Raw genomic sequence first — 20,099 nt, forward strand, 5'->3', positions numbered from 1 at the left:
CACATTTATCTGCTTCGGATTTGCATAGTCGGGGGGACCGGCTCTCTGCTTTGGTCCAGGTAATGGAGAGAATCTGTTCAGCAGCAGGTGAAAGACTGATTCAGCTGCCCTCCAGCCCTTGTATTCATAGGTCAACAATGACAGACAATAAACAAATTCCACATCACACAAAGAACTGTTTTAAGAGGGAGAGAGAAAGGTAAAAAGAAAAAATATTTCCCCTTTGGCTGATGGTGTGACTACTGACAGAGGATCCTGAGCGGGGTTAAACAAAGAGGAGACAGCCTCCAAATATTGTAATGATGACATTCTTCCCTGGAGAGGAAGCTTCCAAATTCTCTTCGTTTTTTCCCTTCTTCGAAGTGCCTGGCCTTTATCCTATATTCAAACACTTACTTCAAGGAAGGAACTAAATATCCAGCATTTGACCAGCCCTCAGAACCCCACAGGAATTAGGAATTGTATTCTCATTTTGAGGGTTAAAAAATAAATAAAATCTAGTCTTACAGAAATGAATCCCACCTATAAAACCATCTCACACAACTGAACAATAAAAAAGACAAATAACCCAACTGAAAATAGGTAAAGGACTTGAATATTTCTCCAAAGAAGATACATACATGGCCAATAAGCACAGGATATGATGAAATGAGGCTTGACCTCATTCGCCATCAGGAAAATGCAAATAAAACCACAATGAAATACCACTTCCCATCCGCTAGGATGACTATAATCAAAAAGACAGACAACACGTGTCGGTCAAGGTGTAGAGAAATCGGAATCCTCCCATTGCTGATGGGAATATAAAATGATATTGTGAGGGAGAAACAAACTTTCCTCTACCTGCAAGGTTTTTTTTTTGGCTGGTCTGATAATCAAATAGATGTGAGGCTGATTATCAAGAGAAAGTAACCAAATGTTATGCATGCAGGTGAATGGGAATCCTGCCTACCTGAGAGTCAGAAAGGCCCCCGTGCACGTCTAGAGGGTCGGAGACAGAAAGGGAACATGAGTAATCAGACATCCTGACCTACGGTTGAGATAAAGTGTTTTGGGAGCTTCAAAGGGTCTTTGCAGGATAATAAGAGCAGATGTTTAGTAAGTAGAAGTTTGTCCTGCCCTATAGATAGGTCAAAAGAGATTATCTCGGATAATCTCCCATTATGGGCAAGACCTTTAATTCAAGTTCTTCTAGGTAGTTAAAGGGACAGGCAGAAGTTTCTCTCCAGCCTAAATCTAAAATTGCCCTTAGCTCAAAACAATCCACATACCACAGAAGCACATCTTGGGGAGACTTGTTCCGAATCCCACAGTCCAATCACTTTGGGCAATAGTTCCTCAAAATATTCAACATGAATTACAGCTGACCCAGCAATTCCCACTTTTAGGTATGTGCTCAAAAGAAATAACCACCCGAACATGCAAACACAGACGTGCACACAATGTTTACAGTAGCACTATTCATAATGAACAAAAAGTGGAAACACACACACGTCCATCAGTTGACAAAGACAAACAAAATGTGGTAAATCCACACAATGGATCCAGCCATAAAAATGAGTGAAATACTGATACATGCTACAGCATGGGTGAACCTTGAAAACATCATGCTCGGTGAAAGAAGCCAGTGACAAAAGACCGCATACCAAAGGATTCCATTTATCTGAAATGCCTAGAATAGGCAAATCTCTACAGACAGAAAGTTGATTAGTGGCGGCTCAGGACTGGGGTTCAAGGCGGGGAGGGTACAGGGAGGGTGGTTATGAGGAGTGACTGCTGATGGGTATGGGGTTTCTTCTAGGAATGATAACAAAGTTCTCAAAGTAGTTGTAGTGATGTAAATATATTAAAAACCAATTCAGTTGTACATTTTAAAGGGGTGAAATGAACAGTATATGGATTATACTGCAATAAAGATGTTTAAAAAAGGAAAACAACCAAACTTTTTTAAATCTCTGCATTATATTGCAAGGGCTGCCGTAACGAAGTATCATAAACTGGATGGCTTAAATAACAGACATTTATTGTCTTACACTTTGGGAGACATCTGTAACCACAGAAACAGTTCAAAATGGTCCTATCCTGATAAACAAGACACTGAGTTGCTTTTCAAAGACAACAGACCAAAACCACAAGTCATAAGGCAAAACATGTGCAGAGGACAGAACTTTGACCTCCAGCTACACCCACAACCAAAGTCAACCCCCCCCCTTTTCCCACACACCTGGAACCAAAAGACCGGGACATAAAGGGAACGTGAACCCTCTCCGAAGGCCAGGACCTGTTGTCCAGGAAGATCCATGCCGATGCCCCTACCACAGGTGGCCCAGCCCAGAGTCCTCCAGTGAGAACCTGCCGGGCCAGCGCCTTCACGTACCTGTTCTCCCTGGATCCTTACAAAGCTGCCCGGGCCGGGTCGTTTGGGCTTTTGGGCCATCGCTTTCCTGTTCTCAGCACTCTGCAAATAAAGTGACCCTAATTTCTCCACTGCAGTTCTCGGTGTTCAGGTTTGGCTCCGCTGGCCCCAGGTGGACAGTCTGTCTGGTAACACTAGAAGCCCAAGTTCCAGGTGGCAGCAGGGTTGGTTCTTTCTCAGGCTGTGAGAGAGGGTCTGTTGCAGCCCTCTCCCTAGCATCTGGCGAACACGGGCACTACTCGGCTCGGAGAAGCATCACTGCAATCTCTGCTTCATCTTCCCGTGGCTTCTGCCTGGGTGTCTGCCTCCAACTGGCCCTTTTCTATAAGAACATGTAGGATCAAGCCCACCCCAATGACTTTAACTTGATAACCTCTGTGAAAACTCTATTCTAAATGAGGCCATATTCTGTTGCTGGAGGTTAAGACTAGCATGAACTGGGTGGCGGGGGGAGGGGGACACACAATTTAACCCATAACAATCCCGTTCAGTGGATTTAAAGTGGGCCAGGACATGGTCCCTACGAGATTACAACTGATTGAGGGATTTTAGCTTCTGAGATCAGACAAGATGGGGCGCGGGCAGGGTGGTATGGCTGTAGACTGATTAAGGGATTTTAAAATCTAGCACCAGACCCCAGGATTTTCTCTCCAATATCTGTTAGCCACTAGGCCTGGACTCTCTCAGGTGGTCCCCGAAGGGGCAGTGCAGCAGCCAGCAGCCTAGATTGTGGTGCAGTAACGGAAACTTCAAAATCTCAGTGGCTTATACCATATGGACCAGTAGGGGCTGTCCGCAGTCTTTCAGTGACTCAGGGTGATAGCGGCTTTACCATTCTCCACAATCTCGTAACTCATTCCATGATCTCTAAGAAAAGAAGGAAGGAGCCTGGAGACTCACATACTGTCTTAAATGTTTTAACATCTCACTTCCACTCGATGGCCAGAGGAGGTCCCGCGGGCACGTCTCCCCGCGAGGGCCTGGGCGGCGCCGCCCTGCAGGGAGCCTGGAAAGGACCAGAGCCCGGAGGAGCAGCCCAGGGCCCACGCAGACAGGATCCCACGGCTCAGGATGGCTCTTCTGCCGAAAAGCGGTTTTCTCCTCAACTAGAATAACTCTAGCTCAGCCGCACACTTATGTTTCTAAATCATGATTTTTCTAGCATTATTTAGAGGAAAGGGCACTGGGCCAGTAGAGCAGGTCATCTCCTAGCTCTGTGAGTTACCAGAACGTCACATCTCATCTATTCACTCAGAAGAGACTGGCGAAGGGTCTTTTAAGTCATCGTGATGACTTTGGGGATAAAAGGGCGAACATATAGTCTGTTTCCTCATGTGTGACATCTAGGGGGTTGGTGTAGACCACAGCCCCCAGCTTGTGCCATAAATGAATTAAAGTTTGCCCATTCTTCTCAGGACTCAGTGCAACCAGAGGCCCCCACGCACATCCAGCTGGTCCGCTCCCACCACAAGTAGCTTTATTCATTTACCCCAGCGAACTGTTCCAGTGTAACTCTCCACGTATGGTTGAAACAAGGCAGGAAATAGTGGGCTACACCAGGCATCAGCAAACTATGACACAGGCTAAATCCAACCCACCTCCTGTACAGCCTGCAAGTTAAGAATCGCTGAGAAAAAACGAACTAATAATTTTTTTAATGTTTAAATGGTTAAAAGAAGAAGAGTTCATAAAACAGAAATTTTCAAATTGTAGTGTTCATAAAGTTTTATTGAAATACAGCTGTATTAGTCCGTTGTTCCGGAAAAAGAACCAATAGGATAGAGAGATATACAGGAAGAGGTTTGTTTTAAGGGACTGGCCAAGCTGGAGGCCACGGAGAGCCGGTGGTACAGGTACAACCCGAGGCCTGAGAACCAGGGGAGCCAATGGTGTGTCTCAGTCCAGGTCCAAAGGCCTGAGAACCAGGAGCTCTGATGTCCAAGGGCAGGAAAGATGGAGGTCCCGCTCAAACAGAGCGCATTCCCCCTTCCTCTGCCGTTTGTCCATGTAGGTCCTCAACAGACTGGATGATGCCACCCACATTGGTGAGGGAGATCTCTCTTACTCAGTCTACTGAGCCAAACGCTAATTTCTTCTGGAAACACTCTCACAGACACACCCAGAAGTAGCATCTTATTGGCCCCCGTGGCACCACTCAGCCCTGTCAAGTTGACACACAAAATTAACCATCAACATAGCCACGCTTACGCGTGTGTTGTCTGTGCTTTTGCTCTGCAGCGGAAGGGCTGAGAGGTCGCCCCCGAGACCGCACGACCCACGTGCCTGAACTTCACTGTCTGGTCCTTCACACAGTACGCCTGTCAGCCCCTTTGCTTCACAAACTGTCATTGACACAGAGTTGCCCAGGGGACGCTGTTAAAATGCTGATTCTTATTTCATCGTTATGGGACGGAGCTAAAGATTCTGCTTTTCTACTGTTGGAGGAAAACCTTTTCCTCTATTGACCCAGGTTCCAGACATCAGGGGCCTGTGAATTAATGGACAATGAACACATTAACAAGAAAAAACAAGTGTATTTGTGTGTGCACATGGGTTTTACTCAGTAATGGGTAACTTGCTGAATACCCAGGAATAAAGGTTTATATACCACCTTTTAAAAAGGGTGATGGGCCCTGGCCGGTTTGGCTCAGCAGTTAGAGCGTAGGCCACGGGCCAGAGATTCCTGGATTCAGTTCCCGCTAAGGGCACATACCTCAGTTGCAGTTTGTCCCCGGCCCCAGTTGGGGTCGTGTGGGTGGCAACCACTCGATGTGTCTCTCTCACATCAATGTTTCTCTCTCTCTCTTCCTCCCTCTCTCCCTCCTGCTCTATCTGAAGATAAATGCAAAAATGTGCTTGAGTGAGAATTAAAAATAATAAATAAATAAATAAGGTGATGGTGCCTGGCCAGTGTGGCTCAGTGGTTGAGCGTTGACCCATGCACCAAGAGGTCACCAGTTTGATTCCCAGTCAGGGCACATGCACAGGTAGGGGACATGCTGGAGGCAGCCAATCGATGTTCTCTCATTGATATTTCTATCTCTCCCTCTCCCTTCCTCTTTTTCTCTAAAATCAATAAAGAAAAGGCATTAAAAAAGGGGGGGTAAAGGAAGGGGTTAGGTCTTTATTGAGAAAGCATGGAAACTTCTATTAGGGTTTTTATGCCCATGATGATGGGCACTGTCTATTTCCTAAAATTTGCAGGAATCTCCCTTGGAGAGGGGTTAACAGAAACTGTATTTTCTGAAGGCTCCACTTTAGTTAAATAAGAAAAACTCAAATAACATTTCAAATGTTTTTGCTTTTAAAAAATACATATGCCCAAACTGTGACCCCTTCGCTACCACGGCCCACGAGACGCTGCTGCTGCTGGCCCACGGCCCACAGTCTGAGTTGCAAGGATCTGGGCACCATCTCGGTGTCACCTCCCCGTCTCCATCGCGGGGTTCTACATTGCTCTGGGGGGACACATACCATCAGACATCCCAGCCAGGCCATTCTCTGTAAGGGAAAGCAGATCAGGATACGCAGTCAGACAGAACATGGCTCCATCATCCCGGTGACTCACACAACAGTAATTCTTCCCGCAGTTATCAACATCCGAACACGGGGCTGCCCGCACCCAGCGGTGGTAGCAAACTAACTGCCAGAGGAACGGAAGACACAGCAGGGCCACATTCCGCCAGGGAGTCTAATCCATCCCCGGGCTCAGGACTCCTTCATCCTGGGAGACACCAAACCCCACCCCACCTGGGGTGCCCGCGCTGAGCACTGCCCCCCTTCTGCCCAGAGCATGATGTCCTGTTGTTGATCTCGGTGAGAGAAACCCATTTGAAACGGGATCCCTGGGCACAGGTACCAAACTGAACTTTATTAACAACTTCCGATACCCGAATTTCCGCTCCTCCCCCTGCCGGTCAGGCAGCTGCCCGGAGCGCAGCCAGATGGGAGACATTCAATAAAGTTGCTAGTGCTTCCCCCATAATCCTGAGATTTACAGTGTTAATTTAAAGCCCTCAGACATCTGTGACACGGCACCACCTTGGCCAATTTTTCCTCAAGGAGCTGTATGGGTTTTCTAAGGAATTCACTGTTAGATCAATATTAGCTTTAAAGAGAAAGTGGTACCCTGAAGTCAAAGCGACCACATTGCTAAACTCCGCTCTAATTCTGTGCGATGGGGAAATGCTTCCAGGTAAGCCCGGTCCTGGCCGGGACGTGTACCCCTGTCGCTCCCGCTTTCAAAGGGGGCAGGGAGTAGGGGACACCGACTTTATTCGTAAATTAATGTCAAAACATGCCTTTCCCACTATACACAGCAATTACCGGTACAGATCGTGTGTGTAGGAAAGGGAGAGAATCTTATAGTGATGACGGAAAGAACATGGACCAAGAATCTCTAGAATAGCATAATTGAGCTTTCTTGGGAGCAATAGAAATATTCTAGATCTGGGCTGTCCAGTGTGGTAGCCACTAGCCAACGTGGTCACTGAGCTTCGGAAATGTGGCTAGTGAGACTGAGGAACGGAAGGGTTGATGCTAACTAATTTAAATTGCAATGGCCACATGTGGTTAATGGCTACCATATTGGGCAAGGTAGCTCTAGACGCCACTCCAAGGGCATGACCTTGGGCAAGACATTAAACCTCTCCGAATTTTCCATTTCTACTTTGGAGAACTTAAGAGTGAGAATAAGAAATGCTTGTGGTTCCTTGGAGTTGTTTCCTGCTATAATCCATGAATAAGTGCAACAGTCATCCTTCTGGCTGGGGATTTACTTAGGAATCTCTCTCTCTGACCAGTGTGTTAGTGACTCAGCATGCATGGAGGCCTCTTCTAGAATATTTAGAATTATTAGCCTGGCCACTAGCACTTCTACTTTTCTACCACACACACAGTTAAACTTCTCTTGTTCCATTTTGGCAACAATAAACCTAGGCTGACCTGCACCATGAGCTCTGTGTTACAATAAAAGCCATTTTACCTGCACACTGACCAGAATTCTTCAGCGTGGGTCACAGGGCAGAGTGTGGGGGAGAATCTGACAGCGCCACGTGGCCTCGTGACCTGCCCCCCACTGCGACTGCGTGGCCCCACTCTGCAGTCCTGAGTGAACTTCGGAGCTGTGGGCTACAAGGTTCGAAGGGAAGCGGGAAGATCAATTACAGAAATGATTAGCATGCAGATGGTACCAGCAGATTATGGACAAGCACTCTCTCGGTAAGGACGGCAGACGCCAACTGAGTTGGAGCAAATCATCCTGCTATAAACTGAAGAAAAGTCATTGGCCTTTTTATCAAAGGAAAACACCTGTTTCTCACTGTTTAAGTGCTATTCCGATACATTTTAGTCGAGTGGGAAGGAATGGAGACTCAAAATATAGCATTCAAGATGAAGGATAGATTATCATTTTGTCCAAAAGACGTAGTGAATTTTGTTGTTTAATTTATTCATTTCACTCACTCGTGTCTTTTTGTTCATGCTCTTCGGGTGCCCTTGTATGGTCAGAGCTGTGGTTCTCAAACATCAGGCTAAACACAGGTCACGCCGACATTTTTACCAGTCCAGGGTATATTCTTACAAATAAGAACAGTGAGATCAATTCTTTATTTGGCTAGATTTATTCCAGTTAAAGAAGATTCCTACCTTTTGGTATTAAAAAGTCCTTTCTTTTATGAAATGATTATGATTCTAAGTAGAAGGAGGTGTTTTTGTGTGTGTGTGTTTTTCAGTTGGATTTTGCCTTTTGTAAATATTCTTACTAGCAAAATTAAAGGTCACCCCTGCCAGCTTTGTGTTATGTCTGTTTTGCTGGGTGATAAGCCCCAAGGTCTGGAATTCCCTGGCTTAGAACTCAGGGGAGTTACTCCGTCTCCCACCAGGGCTGGCCAGGTTCATGGGAAAGGACTAACCCACTTCTCTGTGTGCTGTCGGTGGAGCCAATGGTTAACCTAATCCGGGGATGAGGAAAAGACTTTTCTGATTTCTAGCTCTGATAGTATCAGCACCCCCAGTGGCCTGTGCTTGGCACTGACTAGCTTCAGAGTTTTTTTTTTAGTCTCTTGACAAGACAATGAGCTGAAATAAAAAAAGGTCTGACTTATGGTGACTGTCATGAACTTTCTATTCATCTAGCCATTCTCGTTATAGGCCATACCCTCTGGACGAGAGTATTCCCAAATGAGAGTGGCCCTCACATCACTCCCATGCCTTCCAAAAGGAATACAGTAAACCCCAATTTTGCAAACTTGAAGTGTTGAGAAGGGCACAGTATCACTGGGGAGCACATGGGAGAATCAGGATAATGTTTCTACCATCAAGAAGCAGTAGGATTCCCGGCCGGTGTGGCTCAGAGGATTGAGCGCCGTCCCATGCACCGAGAGGGCCCGGTTCGATTCCCGATCAGGGCACATGCCCGGGTTGCAGGCTCGATCCCCGGTGGGGGCGTACAGGAGGCAGCCGATGGATGTTTCTCTCTCGTATCTATGTTTCTATCTCTCTCTCTCTAAAAAGTAAATAAATAAAACATAGTAAAAAGAAAAATAAAGCAGCAGTAGGAGGGTTTGCAGGTAGCAGGAGAAAGTGGGTGTGTGTGAGCCTGTAGAGGCGGGCAGTGCAAGGTGAGGGAGAGGGAGATGAAGGAACTTGAAGCAAAGAAGCTAAGCCCAAGAGGGCTTCCGGGATGATGACGAGGCTGGAAGCTGAAGACTCCAGGTAGGAGCCAATTCAGGAGGAGCCACCAAAGCAAGACCAAGGTCAGCAAAAGAGACACTCACAGAGGGTGAAGCCCGAGGCTTCATGGTCCCCACAGCAGGAATCAGCTGAAGTGTGCTGAGGGCCACTGTGTGCCCAGCCCTCTGCTGTGCTCTGTGCATTGATCAGCTCATTGAATCCTCCCAGCAAGCTGGGAGGCAAATGCCAGTGCTGGCCCCGTCCTACAGGGTGAGGAGCCGAGGCTGCGATAGGCTAAACAATTGCCTCAAGTCACAAAACCAGTCATGGGCCTTTGAAGCCAAGTGTATGGAACGGGGGGCCCTTGGGAACGGGGGTAGTGTCTACTTCTCTCCTGTTTGCTACAAGAAACAAAAGGGCAAAGGCCACTTCCAGTCAACGCTCGAGATAGAGACATTAGACAAGAGGACCTTGGAAGAGCTATTTTCAAGGGAAGTTTGAATCATTTTTTACTACATTGAGGCTAATTTCTTACCTGCTCGCAGGAGATTTCCTTTCCTGGGAGTCACGGAGTGTGAGAGCTACAAGGAATATCGGACACGATCGGGCCCAATTCCTTTACCTGACACCATGACACAGAGTCTCATGAGGGTGCAATGACGACAGCAAGGATCCGTGCTGACCAGTCGGTGATTTCTATAGAGCTCAAGTTGACAGTCTAGGTGAAGTAAGTTCACGTGTCATTTGGTGAATAACAGAACATGTCACCCCACTTTGGTTCACTGATTATTTTGAGGCACTTGAGAAACGGCAGATGCAAGAAAGACCCTCTGACCTCCCCTTTCTACCTAAAAGCAGGTCAACAACTATCCCAGGACACAGCTGGCCTTCCTGCACCAGGTGCGGAAGAATATTCTTGTCACCAGAGGCTGGAAGTGGATGCCACAATGCACCCGTCGCAAAAACCTGCTACAATAACCCATGTCTTCCATCAGGTCCCCACATCTATTTCTTAGTCACTGTCCCAAACTTATTGCCCTTCGCCCAAACCCCTCTGCCTTGTCACATCCCTGTCCTTGATCTTTCATTGGTAAGCTCTGGGGCCTGACAGCCTCTTTGGGTCTTCATTTTCCCTCTGAAGAAGCCGATGTACATGTGAAAACATTAAACAAACGTGTCTACTTCTCTCCTGTTTCTCTATCTTATGTCAGTCCAGTTCTGAGACCAGCCACAGAACCTCAGGGGGCAGAAGGAAGTTTTTCTTCCTCTACAGTTACAACAGTGTTAAAAAGTATTATCCTATTATCATTTCTGTGCCTAAAATAAATCTGGGCTCAGAAATATGCACTTGGGCAATAGGCTTAAAGAATTCTGTTGACTCAGAAAAACAACAAAAACCAGGAAGCTGAAGAAATGCGACTACAAAGTCGCAGGGCTGTGTGGTGACTAGGAACACGACCACCAGCTCACCTCCCAGGGCACACAACCAAGCCAACAGGAAATCTGGCTGAAGCATCCGAACTAGTGACGGTACATGCTCATGTATATTTTATGCCTGCAATCAAATGAGCTTTTCTTTGTCAAAAAGGGGCTAGACATAGAGCGCTACCATATTTGATCTGGAATCATATATGATTCAGAATCGGCTTGAATCAAAATTAGCAACCAGATAATTTCATAATCTTCTTGTCCTCCTTGAGAATTCTTCTTAAAATTCATCATGAAGGTGGCAAAATAGATGAGCCACTGGATGGTTCCGCAAACCTTGGACTTCACATGGATCTCTACAGCTTTAGCTAATTTCTCACAAGATCAGTGGTCTTTACCGTGACTAATAGAACTTAACAGCTACACAGAGCGCTGCCTCGTTCTGGCAACTTACACTCAGTCTCCAAAAAAATAAAAGATAAGCACATTCCAGCCACAAACCTATGGTATTACTTTAAATTGAAATAATGAATTCCAAGATAAGTAGTAGCTAAAAGAAAAGAATAAAACCCTCCAAAGTCTAATATTGAGTTAACTTTCCCCAAACATGTGAGTTCTCTTTGTGGAACGGTGGAGTTAGGGCAGTAGAGGTTTCTGGAATTAAACAGTGATTTCCCAAGATGATGTTTTTATTTAAAAATCAGAATCTGGTCCTCAAAAGTCGAGTAATTAACTTTTCAAGTGATATTCACATCCAACTCTCGCCAAATTGCAAGAATTCCACTTGAAGATGCGGATGGCAGGATGAGGGAACAGCCCAGAAACAGCCCAGAGCCTCCGTCGCCAAGGTCGGCCTAGGGTCAGGGAGAGTTTTGCACAGTCAGACATGAGTCTTGGTTTATGAGCTGAGAGACTGTACTGAGGGTGACAGGCAGGCACACTGGTTTACCAAGAACCCACAAGAATACTTCCGCAGAGAAAACCTGAGGCTAGCAGCGAAGCTGAATCAGGAACCAGAAAACCAGACAGATGTCAGAGTCAGGAACACATTCGACCTGTTTTCCTAGATGTTTCTTTTCTTCTTCTTTTTTTTTAAATCCTCACTTGGATATGTTTATTGATTTGAGAGAGACAGACAGGGAGAGAGAGAAACATCAATCAGTCACCTTCCGTACACACCCCAGCTAGGGATTGAACCCACAACCTAGGTATGTGCCCTGACTGGGAATTAAACCTACAACCTTTTGGTGTCCAGGACGGTGCTCCAACCAGCTGAGCCACCTGGCCAGGGCTCCAGATGTTTAATGAACAAAGGGTTCTGTGATCAGCAATGTTTTGGCATGGGCCAGGTTTTTGCTTTGTCATCTGACCACAACACTTTCGCTCTTAGTACCCTGGTGCCCACAGGGACTCTCCACGGGGCATGTGCAGTTACAGTGATTCCAGATTCATTGACCAGGAACTGTCTGTTCACTACAGCATCCACTGGGCCATGTGGTCTACAGAACAGCTTTGGGAAATTCCAAATCTGGTCAAACTGTCTGATTTTAAAGATAAGAACATTGAGTCCCACGAAGTTAAGAGATTTGGCTGGAGTGACATGTCCGCGTGGACACGGCGCCGGGACTAGAACCATCTGGAGTGCCAAGTGTGTGGTTCCCCACAGCACACTTTTCCTCTTTAACGGCAGCCAAACAAAGCCAAGGCACCTCTGCCAAACCTTCTGAACAGGAGACTCACGACGGGCTGCTTCCCTCCCTTCCCTCCACCCAAGTTCAGTAAACAACCATGATTTCAGTTATAACAGGGACATTCTTGCAATTCCAGAAGAGCTACGGAGAAGCTCTTTGGTGATTAATAGCTGATTAACTTCTCCTGCCGAACATCTGTGAGCTCTATTAATTAGACACAGTGCTAAATGGTAATCAGATGAGCCCTGCAAACACCCAGCCAGAGAGAATTTTTCCCTCAGTGGGACTCACTACCCCAAGCCATGCCCGGGGCTCAGCGCGGGTCCTCCTGAAAGAGGGCATGACAGGAGGAGCACGGGACTCTGAGTCCTGAGGTCAGCATCCTGGAGCCTTCGTTTCCTGAGCTCCCTGAATGTTGCCAGGAAAGTCTATTTACCTGTTTCCTATGTTTAAGAAAGGGGGAGATTAAAATGGAGTATAGGGAGCCTATCATCTAGACTCAAACTCCCCAAACTCAAAAGCCACCAGTGGCTCCCTGTTGTTCACTGAGCATGGCTCAAACTCCCTGGCCTGGTATTTAGGGTCTTCTACAGTCTGCCCCTCCCTTTCCCGCTACCATCATCCCTCCATACAGAACCCCTCCTTTCCCACACCAGATCACCCTTGCCCCTGCCAGGCCTCTTCCTCCTTGGCCTCCACCTAGAATGGCTCTCCCCAACCCAGCTCTCTGCATCTGTACCTGATAAACCCTCATCCTATCTCGAGGCAGATTCCACCTGCTCACGGATCGCACCTGCCGAAATCCATCCCTTCTTTCCGAAAATCCCTATACTTCTTCTAATCTGTACTTTTCACAGAATACTTATTAGGAACTGCCTTGAAACGCAGTTAATTGTGCACATGTCTTATCTTCGAGACCAAATTGCAAGCTTTCGGAGACCAAGGTTACTGTCTTGAACACTGTGTACTTGGCACTTTAAAGGCACTCAAATTGCCCTGGCCGGTTTGGCTCAGCGGTTAGAGCATCGGTCCGTGGTCCAGAGGGTCCCGGGGTCGGTTCCCACTAGAGGCACGTACCTCAGTTGAAGCTTGTTTCTGGCCCCGGTTGGGGTTGTGCGAGAGGCGGCCACTCGATGTGTCCGATGTGTCCCTTTTGCATTGATGTTTCTCTCTCTCTCTCTCTCTCTCTCTCTCTCTCTCTCTCTCTCTCCCTCCCTCCCACTCTATCTGAACAAAAATGGAAAAATGTCCTCAGGTGAAGATAAAAAAATAATAATAAAGGCACTCAAATTATCCAGTTGTCCTCACCTCCTCCTAGTATTTAGGTGAGGCTCCAACATCTGGACTCGGCACATGAACTTCTTTCTTATTTGGCCCCTTCCTACCTCTCCTGTCAATATTCACCCCCTCCTGCCTATTCCCTGTCTCCAGCCATACCAAGTTATTGAGATTTCTTCAGAGGGCCAAGCTTCTACCTCTGCCAATGTTCTCCCCTCTTTCTGGAATGAATTTCACCCACTATCTCCCTGCAAGTTCAATACTTGACACCCACAGAGGAGCCTTCATTCCTGGTGTAGGTTAGGTTCCCCGTTGCTGTGCTCTCAAAGCTCCTGTAACTTTGTCGTACTTGCAACACCTCCAGTTACTTCTCCATGTCCCCCACAACCTGAACTTCCCGCAGAGTTCCTTGAAGGCAGGAACTGCATCTCACTCGCTGTGGTATCTCCAGATCACAGCGCCTGCACATAGCCTCCGAGATGACCCCCAGTGATCACAGCCTCCAGATGTTCATGGCCATGTGTAATCTCTCCTGCGGAGTGTGGACTGGACTTGGTGACTCAGTTCTACTGACTAGAATAAGTGATGGTGTGACTCTGAGAGCAGGTCATGGAAGGCAGTGTGGAAGCACTCTCTTGTGCTCTTGGGTCACTTGCCCTAAGAAAAGCCAACCACCAGGTCATGAGCAGCCTTTTGGAGAGGCCCCCATAGTGAGGAACTGAAGCCTCCAGCCAACAGCCACATGTGTGAGCTTGGAAGAGGACGCTTTAGCCCCAGTCAAGCTTCAAAAGATTGAGTCCCCGTGACACCTTGATCTTAGCTTTGTGAGACACCATGAGCCAGAACCACCCAGGTAAGCCACTGCCAGATTCCTGACCCACAGGAACTGTGAGATTATAAATCTTGATTATTTTAAGCTGCTAAATTTGGAGATTTATTGCTCATCATTAACTAATACATATTTTAACACCTGTCAGAGAAGTTCAGCTGTAACAAAAATTTAATTTGCAGTTTCTGCCCACTACCTAGATTTAACCAGGTAGTGGGCAGAAACGACAAGGCTATAGCATTTGGGGGAAAAGATTATTAGTAAGAGCTTAAAGGGCTGTGATCATACTGTTTGAAGAATTTTGTGCTTTGGGGAGGCTACTGGTGAGGAAAATGAGGAACCTTTTCTTTGGAAGTGGAGAAAGGGGATCCTCATTACCCAGTGATAGAAAACTTAGCAACACTGTCACTTGCAATCATGTGGAAGGCAGAACATTTGACTCATGAGATGGGTGATATAACTAGGGAGACTTTCAGCCAGAGTGTTGAAGGTAACACACGGTTTCTTTTTGCTACTTATAGTTCAATGCAAGAGCAAAGAGGTAAGCTAGAAGAAAACGCACTCACACCAAGGCATGCTGATTTTGAATCTCCCCAGGCTCCTCAAATGTCAAACGATGCTCAAATGAAGATACAGCTTCTGAGCAAAGATCAAATCAGGGTACCCAGAAAAGCCTGGTTTAAAGATGAAGGCAACAGCATGGCTACAATCTCTCCTGTTAAGACCTCAGGTCCTAAAAGATGAATACTTTGTTAAGACTAAGAAAACTGCCCTGGACGGTTTGGCTCAGCAGTTAGAGCGTCGGCCTGCGGTCCAGAGAGACCCGGGTTCGGTTCCCGCTATGGGCATGTGCCGCGGTTGCAGTTTGTCCCCGGCCCTGGTTGGATTGTGCAGGTGGCAGCCACTCCATGTGTCCCTTTCACTTCAACCCCCCCCCCCCCATCTGAACAAAAAAAAAGGAGAAATGTCCTTGGGTGAGGATAAAAAAAAAAAAAAGACTAAGAAAACCAAAAAAAATAAGGCCCTTCTGGCTTCGAGGACTGAAGGGAGAATCTTGCGCTGCCCTTTGCACTGTGGCTCCCACTGATAAAGCATCACATTTTAAAAGCATTTTTACCTGCATTTCCCAAACTTTATTATCACAGCAACGGGACTTCACAGGGCAGATAGAAATAAACAATCAACCCGGAGAGATGGGCGATTTGCCCACTGCCTCCTAACTCAGTCATAAAATAATCCAACTCCCAGTCAAGGGCTCTTTGCACATCATCAAGCCACGTCATTTAGTAAATAAACCTTTGAAAGCATGTCTAGAATCGTGGGCCATTCCTTAGGCTCTTATAAACAGATATTTTAACGTTTTGTTTTTAAAGCACATTTCTTTTCAGCTGAAATCAGTGATATTTATCTAAATTGGACCTGTCAGCTGATTTCTCAACACCCAGGTCCCGGGCCCACATGTGCTGTGACTGTTTGCACTTCGCCGAAACCCTGAAGCGGGACAGCATGTCCTCGATCCCCTCGAAGACGAGTCCACTCACGTGGGCAGTAGTGAGCGACGCGTACTGGATGAAGACGGTCCAGAGGCAGAACAAACCACTAGCAAGCCACGTAAAAATGCCCACGAAAGAGTTCTTTCCTTCCAAGTTTCCCTTGGATTCGCTTCAAAATGAAGAGACAGAGGAAGTACACTGAAGATACAGATGCAAAAAAAAAAAAAAAATTGGCCATGACTGGTAATAGGTACCTGGGGGTTTATTTTGTTGTTCTGTTTTTGAATATGTTCCAATTTTCTGTGCTAAAATGTTAAACAAACATAGTCCCCCACCCACCTTCACTGCGAGGGCCTTGGGGTTTCTCCCGGCTTCTCCTCTTGCCTTTTCGCAGATCCTCTCCCCTCAACATCCCGAAACTTGAACGTCCTCTTCTCTCCGGCATCCAGTTCTTCCCTCTTCCAGACCGGCCAACAAAACCAATCACTGAATTAAGCAAAACAGAGTTCTGGGGGCCACCCTCCTTCCTGGGCATTTAGGACCATCTTTTGTTACGTGAGCATACTTTGGGGGCCTAATCCCCCGCCAAAGTGGTTTATCAAAGTAATTCTCCCAAAAGCCTACAGGGCTTTTCTCAAGAATACGGGTGAATAAAATTTTCCCCATCTTGTTACACATATTATTCTGAATTCCTTTGCACTTTGTTCAGAAGAAACCAGTCATTGAAACTTGATTTTGAGAACCAAAGCTTGTATTCAACAACCGCTGAAAAGAGTGGTTAATTCTATTTGAGTTTCTCTCCACAGCCCCATTCAAAACAGGTTGTGTGTATCTAAGAATAAATGGAGTCACCACACAAGAGGTTTATTATCAGAGCTAAGCTTCGGGGAGCAACTCTCACTACTTAAAGCTGAAAGGATGGGAGAGAGAGAGGAAGGAATAGAGGCCGCGGTGAATGAGGAGGAGGTGAAAGAGGAAGAAGGGAATGGATAAACAGGAGGGAAAGGGGGCAGAGTGGGAAACATTTGAAAAGCCGCTGTTATCTATCACATCATACAACTCTCTCTGCTGGGCCAGCTCAAAAGAAAAAAAATCACCCGCACAAATCAGAGTCCACTTCAATGAACTTCCCCCTCTTCCCAAAGTCTTTGCCCCTCTTTCCCTGTCTTCGTTCACTTGCGTTTGGGATTCTACTAGCTTTGTGGGCTGTCGTATTATTTTCACTGCCTCTTTCGGTTTAAAAAGATAAACTGAGTTCCAAGGACCGTGAAGACCTGTACGGTGACCTGACTCCTGCCTGCACGGGGCCGGCATTTGATGTTTAAATCAGCCTCAGCCTGTTTTCTCCCTTGCTGCTTTTGCGAGTTTTTTGTGAAACACGCCAGTTTTTTGCAGTTGCACCTGCTGAGCAAAAAAGGCCTGAGAAACAGAGACTGGTCCCTCCGAAGGGGACCCCGGGCCAGGTGATGTCAACTCCCCTGCCCTGAAGGAGCTGGCCTGACCGGGCCTGTGTTGTCAAATGACAATTGTAACTCCTTGCGTTTCAAGAGTCACGCACGAATGGTTCCATCTGAAGCCCTCTGGGTAATAGTAGCCTTTTGAGGTTATGATATCTCTGGATGGAATTCAATAAGAGAAATTCACTTTCAGTTGAGCCCTTGGAACAGAGCCAGGCAAGCCGAACAATACGCTTCCAAAGAAAGCAGGACTTATCCTTTCTTCTCTCCTTCCTCTTTCTGTCTGCCTCTAACCTCGTTCACACGTTGCCTCTTCCCACTCCCACTCTCTCCTTCTACCAGGGGACCGCAGAGCTTTTCAAAGGAAAACCCAGCACGGACACAGGAGCAGTGTGTGTGGAGGACACGGCCCCCACGCGACGGCGGTGAGAATGCCCCCTCCTCACCTCCCCCAGGAAAGGGCGCGGAGCCCCTGTGAGGGGGGCCTGGGTTATCACGGCCGCATTTTCCATTACTTGTTCAAAGAAAGGGCTTGACTTTTTTCTCTCTATTTTTTCCTTTTAAACCGAAAGCGGGAAACACATACAATGTCTGCCCAAACACCATGGCCTAACTATTGCTTTTCTCCTTCTCTCTCTTTCTCCTCTCCCATTCTCTGCTTGGTTTAGTCTTCATTTTGCCAGGATTTTCCTCTAAATAATTATTATTTCTTGGCCTGGAAAAGGTTGTAATTCTCTTTGTCTTTTGCATTTGATCATCCAAGTGGATTAATGTGGGTGTTAAATGGGTGGAAGAAGTCGTTTTCTTTGTCAAATTCTCTTAATCATCCTTTTGATTTCACACTCCCGTTCTCCCCACCCACACGCATGCCTCCCGCTCCTGCAGAAGTGTGTGTGTGTGCGTGTTCTTGCACACCGTTCCGTGAGGAGCACGTTTGAGAGCCTAGAATAAGCCGATGTGTAAGGACACACCACACAAGTGCATGGCTCTGTGCCCATTGACTCCGAGTCTGCGGAGGGGGCGGGCGTGGGTGCATTTGCGCTTTTCTTTTGGTCTGTCTGTGGCTGCAGCTTAAAACTTGTTGTTCTGAAGAATCTCTCTAGTTCTAATGTCAGCAGCACAAGGAGCTGACTTTGGGTTTCGCTTGTTTTTCTTTCAGATGAAGCATAAAGGAGGCAGCAGTTAAATAACATGTAAACCAACACAAGTGGAGGCCAAGTCCAAAGCCCATGATCTCCTGTTCCCTTGCGAGGACCAAGTAATGTCTTCTTCTAACCTCAGGTGCAGCTTTGACTGGACTCATTTTGTGGTGGTGGTTAATCCTCGCCTGAGGATATTTCCCCGTTGATTTTAGATAGAGTGGAAAGCAGGGAGGGAGAGAGAGAAACGTGGATGTGAGAGCGACATTGACTGGTTGCCTCCCACACATGCCCCAGCCAGGACCAGGGATTGAACCTGCAACCCAGGAACATGCCCTTGACTGAGAATCGAACCCATGAACCTTCGGTGCATGGGCCAAGGCTCTAACCAGTGAGCATGCTGGCCAGGGAGACTGGGCTCTTTTAGGGAGGTCCCACCAATCCACCAGCTAAGGACTCTTCCTCCCTGACCCCACCTCCTTGCATCCATTCTTACAGAATCACACTACACTGAAATCAGTATTGAGATTTAGAAATATAGTCCTGGCCAGTCTGGCTCAGGGGTTAGAGCGTCGGCCCACGGACCAGAGAGACCTGGGTTTGGTTACCTCTAAGGGCACATACCTCGGTTGCAGTTTGTCCCCGGCCCCGTTTGGGGTTGTGTGGGTGGCAACCACTCGATGTGTCTCTCTCACATTGATGTGTCTCTCTCACATTGATGTTTCTCTCTCTCTCTCTTCCTCCCTCTCTCCCTCCTGCTCTGTCTAAAGAGAAATGCAAAAAATGTCCTCAGGTGAATAAAAAAAAAAAATTTAGAAATGTAAAAGCTATCATGTGGCCCTGGCCAGTGTGGCTCAGTTGGTTGGAGTGTCATCCCCAGGCACTGAAGGGTGGCTTGTTCAATTCCCAGTCAGGGTACATGCCCAAGGTTTGAGGTTCAAGCCCCAGGCAGGGCACGTTTGGGAGGTGGCCAATCTATGTTTTTCTCTCACATGGATATTCCTATTTCTCTCTCTCTCCCCCCCCCCTTCCTCTCTCTAAAATATATATTTTTAAGCTATTAAGTGTGGGTAAATTGGAAAGCGCTCTACAAACTTAACAAAAGACACTTTGAAGGGCTTGGTCCACCCTTTCAGTAGGAAATGTCCTGGAGAGAAGACTGCCCAGAAGGCAAGAAGCTTGGAGAGAAACTCAAAGGTATTTCACCCACTGGCATTAAGGTAGTTAACAGAACTAGGATTTGGTTGGGGTCTGGAAACTGCAGTCATTAAAATCAAGTGCATCTGAGGCCTCACCTGGGATTTATCCCCTGCTAACCCAAACAGTTCCATGATGTTCCTAGAGTCAAGTCTTTGTCTTCATCCCCCAAATATTTCTACCCTACTAATCATGACAAACTCTTAGAGAAAGATACTCGCTGGCACAGAGTCACTAAAACCTTCCAACCACAACCCTGTCCATGAAGCTCCAAAATTATGACATTCCAAGCAACAGTGTGTATCGGCATAGAAATCAGACGCACACCATTGCCTGCATGTGACTGTATGGTCACCCAGACATCAGGACGACTGATCATATTGACATGTCTGTTACCTGTGTAGGCAAACACGAAAAACAGATTTTACCTCATTGACTGGTAATTCTCATTGATTGGTAACAGCTATCTCAAAGCTGTTCTGTAAAGATCCTGAAGCCA

The sequence above is a fragment of the Molossus molossus genome, unplaced genomic scaffold (genome assembly GCF_014108415.1).
Source record: "Molossus molossus isolate mMolMol1 unplaced genomic scaffold, mMolMol1.p scaffold_m16_p_15, whole genome shotgun sequence".
NCBI classification, from domain to species: domain Eukaryota; kingdom Metazoa; phylum Chordata; class Mammalia; order Chiroptera; family Molossidae; genus Molossus; species Molossus molossus.